This window comes from Sabethes cyaneus, chromosome 3 (assembly GCF_943734655.1).
Source record: "Sabethes cyaneus chromosome 3, idSabCyanKW18_F2, whole genome shotgun sequence".
NCBI lineage: Eukaryota > Metazoa > Arthropoda > Insecta > Diptera > Culicidae > Sabethes > Sabethes cyaneus.
Window position 1 is genome coordinate 177220958 of NC_071355.1, and position 6039 is coordinate 177226996.

General features: G+C 44.9%; 1 non-coding gene across 1 annotated transcript; it reads left to right on the forward strand.

Annotated features, from left to right (window-relative positions):
- Window positions 1-308: 308 nt before the first annotated feature.
- LOC128744845 (U6 spliceosomal RNA) lies at window positions 309-415 on the forward strand. The gene has a single exon (XR_008412467.1). It is a non-coding gene; the product is annotated as a U6 spliceosomal RNA (small nuclear RNA).
- The last annotated feature ends 5624 nt before the right edge of the window (window positions 416-6039 follow it).

A 6039-nucleotide genomic window follows, 5' to 3' on the forward strand; every position in this document is an offset into this window, starting at 1 on the left:
TTTGGCTTGAAACAAAAATTCTGTTCGTGAAAATATATTTTCTGTGTTCAGATTAGCAAGAAGAACGCAGTGAATACATTTTTAAAAACCGAAACCCTGTTTTGGGCTCAAAAACTGCTTCCGAAAGTGGTCTTTCCGACGAAAAGTTAATAATTACTCATTTCCCCTTAACGTGTAGATATATTGTGGCAAAAATAACGACAAAAATCAACGACTAAGGATTTCCTTGTCCAAATTAGAATACAGTCAGTCCACAATCAAGGGTCACACACAATTATAGGTCATTTTAACTTTAGCTGCTAATTTCCGTCCTAGCTTCGGCTGGACATATACTAAAATTGGAACGATACAGAGAAGATTAGCTTGGGCCCTGCATTAGGATGACATGCAAAATCATGAAGCGTTCCATATGTTTTTGGATGGTAAACGGCTGGGTAATGCGTACCATCAATGCCTTGCGCTGTATCGGGGCTGTAATGCCCACGTTGATCAGGAGGAGGAATTTTATCCGGTGATTGGACGGTTCAGCGCACACCCGGAACCGAACGAAATCGCCCTAAGACTTTTCGACTTCGTCGCCTCCGAAAACATTACTATACGTAATACCTTCTGCCAGCATAACTTCTACCATCGGTACACCTGTAGTTTACCCAACCAGACGGAATCACAAATCAACCACGTTCTGATAGTTGGTCGGCACTTTTCAGACATTATCGACGTTAGAGCCTATCCGGGCGCTAACATTGATTTGGATCACTTCCTAGTGATGGTAGGAATACGTCAAATAGTATCTATTATGAACAACATACGAAACCGGCACCCCCACGGTATAAATCCAACGCGGCTGAAGCAACCGGATGTCGCCGAAAACTACGCGTTATCTCTTGAAACCGTACTGCCGGAAGATGCTGAGCCGGATGAAGCTCCTCTTGAGGACTGTTGGAATGTCGTGAAAACAGCCATTAACAGCGTCCTAAGCCGCGTATCACCGAATCGACGTAACGAAAAGTTTGACGAACAGCGCCAGTAGATATTAGCTGAGAAAAACGCAGCACGGGCAAAATGCTGCGTAGAGCCACCCGTCAGAATGTGGAGTGAAACAACCTAAAACAGGGACAGCAAACCCGACTCTACCAGGAGAAGCTACTAAGAGAAGGAGTGCGAAAACCTCGAGCAGCTGTACCGCTTTCACGACGACACTCGGAAGTCAACACGGACTCAACGAATCTCGCAAGGGCTTTGTGCTGCTGGTCGTAATGTAGTGTAGAGATGAAGATGGAGGTATCTTGACTGACGACCGTGCCGTGATCGAAAGGTGGAAGCAGCACTACGGTTAACACCTGAATGGCGTACAGGCGAAAGACCATGGTAGTGTAAGAAGTGACCACATTGGTGTAGCAAGTAACGAAGATGTGCCACCCCCATCGATAAAGGGAATTAAAGTAGCCATCCAGCGACTGAATAACAACAAAGCGGTTAGATAAGGCCTTGGAGCGGAACTTATTAAAATGGAACCGGACAAGTTGGACGGCTGTCTGCATCAACTGATTGCCAAGATTTGGGATACGGAACGACTACCGGAGAATTGGAAAGACAGGGTTATTTGCTGTATCTACAAGAAAAACGATAAGCTGAATTGTGAGAACTACCGAGCGATCACCATCCTGAATATCGTCTACAAAGTGATTTCCAAAGTCATCTTCCATTGGTTGTCGCCAATAACCAATAGATTAGTGGGAAGTTATCAGGCCGGCTTCATGGAGGGATGGTCCACAGCAGCGGACCAAAACTTCTTTCTGCGACAGATCCTCCAAAAGTGCCGCGAATTCCCATTCCCCACGCATCACCTGTTCATTAATTTCAAAGCCGCATATGGTAGTGTAAACCGTCAAGAATTATAGGAAGTTCTGGAAAAAACGGCTTTCCAGATAAACTTACTACACTTATCATAGCTGCTATGGATGGGATCCAGTGCTGTGTGAGAATCCCGGATGAATTGTCGGACTCATTCGAATCCCGCAGTGGACTTCGACAAGGAGATGGGTCTTTTCTGCCTGCTATTCAACATTGCGTATGAGGGTGCTATAAAACAAGACCGAAATGTGGGGTCCGATTTTCAATAAATCCAGTCAATTTATCTATTTTACCGATGACGTGAGAGTTCATTTTCCTATGCTGGTCCAGCAAAAAATAACTCTCGCTCGTCTGTTTGACGTTTGGCTTATTGGCGCTTTTCAAATGTTGGTTGACAAATGTTCTGCCGACAACATCCACGTCATCGGCCAACATTAGAGGTCGACATTTGAGACGGTGGAAGATCAGTACACATAAAAACGCGAAGCAGAGAAGATTGGATTGAAGATAACTAAAACGAAGTATATGCTGGCGGGCCGGACCGAGCGCGACAGGGCCCGCTTGGGGCAGTACCAAAGTAATCGACGGGAATAAGTTTGAGGTAATCGTTGAGTTCGTAAACCATGGCTCACTGGCAACAATGACAACAATACCAGCCGTGAGATTAGAAGGCGTATTATCAGCGGAAATTCGGTCTACTACGGACTCCACAAACACCTCCGGTCGAACAATCTGAGTCCCCGTACAAGGTGACCACCTCACAAAACGCTAATTAGACCGGTTGTCCTCTACGGGCACGAAATGTGCTAGAAGCCCTCCTATGAGCACTCGGAGTTTTCGAACCAAGTGAGGGGGGCAAGAACAGGAGGAGCGAGATTTGGTGAGCCCCAGGTGCCCGCTTAACCTGAGACCAGCTGCCATTGACAGAATTAGATGGAGAAATTATACTACACAGGCCTTGTCATTAGACGTTAGGTCAGTAACGAGCGCGAGATGATCGGCAGGTGAAAACAGTGAAGCGGAACTTAATCAAGGAATGCCCATGGAAGATCATACCGCCTCAAAATCTGATCTTCAAGAGCTTAATCGAGAAATCGGCTTTCTGAACACAACAACAGTGCCGCCTCTAAGGACTGTCGAGGAAAAGTCACATTCAGGAGTTGTTTGTCCCACCTTAAAGATAATTTTATGGAACAAATTTCCCTTGAACCCAACGTTTACCTGTACAGAAAAAATTGAGAGACGAAAACAGTCAAGCAACTACGCTCGATGCTTTGTTCGTACTACCAGCTCTACCCCGGAACTTTGTATGGGAGATATATTTAGCGTCATCGTTTACCGCCTTGCAGGGGGATGTAAAGTACCTGATCCCTTGCCAGTTGTTGCCGTCTGGCGTCAAGTAGAGCTAGTCATGTATTATGACCACGACGTCGCGCTTCGACGGAAAGACGGTTTTCAACAGAACCTTCAGCCGCTCCTTCTAGGTGATTGCCTACTGCTCATACACGGCCGGTCTCGACTGACGCTTCCGCATAAAAATGACAGTCGGCTAAGACCAGGTAATTGCACCAAAAATAATCGCAATTCTCAGTGTTTAACTCCAAAGCCCAATCGCAATTGTTTTGCTCTCTCTCTCTCTCTCTCTCTCTCTCTCTCTCTCTCTCTCTCTCTCTCTCTCTCTCTCTCTCTCTCTCTCTCTCTCTCTCTCTCTCTCTCTCTCTCTCTCTCTCTCTCTCTCTCCTCCTCTCTCTCTCTCCCTCTCTCTCCCTCTCTCCCCTCTCCTTCTCCCTCTCTCACTCTCTCTCCCTCTCTCCCTCTCTCCCTCTCTCCCTCTCTCCCTCTCTCCCTCTCTCTCCCTCTCTCTCTCTCTCCCTCTGTCGAATGTTACCTTCTCCAAAAAGCAAGAAGCCCGACGAGCGTCAATTTTGGATTCGTCTTTCTTTCTCTGGCGGAGTAGCATAGAATGCAGGCTTTCAAGGTCACAGATTTAATTGCCTGGCCGAATTCTCTTTGGCATACGAAGCAAATAGTCTGTGGTCTCCAGTGTGTGAAGAATAGACTAGGTCTGGTTAATGGTTGTGCGCTTTCTGCGCAATATGAGTTATTGTAAGAGAAAACAGTATTCGGCATCATTTCGGTACATTTCTAAAATATAAATATTAAATAATATTTCATAACTCATTAAATATGTATCCTAGCGATAAACAGTCTTCACAGAAAATGTGTTTTTCAACATACTGAATAACGTTGTAGAACATTTAAAAGCACTAAAAAATCAGTTGCAAAGTTTTTGAGCAGAATTAATTTTTAAATACTCTTTTTAAACGAACCATTATATTTCGAAACCAGTAAAATATAGGTAGTTCTATATTCAGCAAAGTCGCTCATTTTAGTTGTTCTACTAGTTTTGTGAAAAAAAAATTTTTTTTTGAAGGCATTTAAAAAAAACGAAAGTTTGTATCACCCTAATAGGTGAATTCACGGTCTGATAGTGCAAAAACATGCGCTGTATTTCATTAATAAACTCCTTCAAAGACATTGACCTTCCTAAATTACACGTTTTTCACGCAAATGCTAATGATTGCGTTTTTTCTATTCCGCACTACTGTGGTGCCTTACTGTGGACCGTATGGAGTACAAATTAAAAGCGGAGAGTGGCAGATATGAAGCAGTCAGGAGCTACAGGCACTGCGTGGAGACATTCCCATCGTACATTTGGCGTATCGGTTCACTTCAATAACCCCGCCCGGACCAGCGATAGAAGGAACCCCGAATGGAATAGGATCGTAGAGTCCGTAATTTCCAGCTTTGCCGAATTTGTTGACGCTCGAGGGCATATAATTTTACTTGCCTAATGCTGATTCTTGCCACGAACACTGCTTGAGCGTTGGCACGCCGCATTTCCAGAATTTCCAAATCAAGCAAGCAACGATGTTCATTATATAGTGGTAGATTTTCGGGATATCGTCACCGCTGTAGCTGGATATGGATCAAGGATAGCAGACCACGGTATCGAATTTCAGTATAGACACTACCAGTGCATAGAACAGTCACTGACGATAGTAAGGGTTGCTTCTTGGCGATCTTAAAGATGGATCCGAGTTATCTTTTAACTCTGAACAAAATAACGACACCACAATCACGAATATTACGAAGGCACTACAATATGAGTGTGTTGATGTTGAAAGTGATCGGTTTGTTCTTTCGATGCAAAGAAATGACGAAACACTACGAAAAATTGGCAGCAAGCACGTTGATCGAACAAAACAAAAGCAAAGCCTAGGTGATGCATTCCGTTATCGAAACTTGACCTTCTGTTTTATACGACAGACTTCGCAGCCAACTGTTAGAGTACAAAACAATTGCAGGGCCAGTTGCTACGATCCTATTGACTTTAACAGCCTCACCCAGTCGAGATTCGAACATACGATGACTGGCGTATTAGGCCAACATCATACCTCGAGGCCAACTGGGAGGCCACATTGATCGAACACCAATCTTTAATTATCGATACGGAATGACCGTCAGCCAAGTAGTAGGTGAAATATTTATAAACAGAGAGATGAGTAGTGGCCCGAAGTTGCTACCCTGCACCAGAAATGTTGCAGAATAGGTCAGAACACTCGAATCTAATCTTCTCGCTTAGCCTACTGTGTTAGATAAGAATGAAGCCACTTACAAGTTTTGCAAGAAGGATACCGAAGATACCGATACTGATACTATAATGAGGCAGAGACAGGGCCGGCGCTAGCCAATTTGTCGCTCCACGCAAATTCTCAAAATAGCGCCCCCAGAACAAACGAAAAACAACCGGCCTTGCTGTATGCAGACATTCTACTACCTACACACTCGCAAACCCACAGTCTCGTAGCGTCTCTTTGCATAACCACTCACGAGGCACACAACTCGTGAGCAGCCACCCGTCCGTGAGGGCTAGCGGCACACTGGGATACAGATTTTGTATTACTTCATCTTACGCCCTCGATTCTACACGCGGATGGGAGTGCGAGTCCTCGCGAGTGATCGGTAACAGTTGCTCAGGCTGCAATAACCTGCGAGAGCGACGACCGTGGCTGTTAGTTAAATGCACACTCGCAAAAGTCGTTACAGTGCATGAATAACCAAGAGCAAGAGTCCGAAAGGAATGCTTATGCCGGTGTGTTCATTAAAACGAGTCGCGTGTGT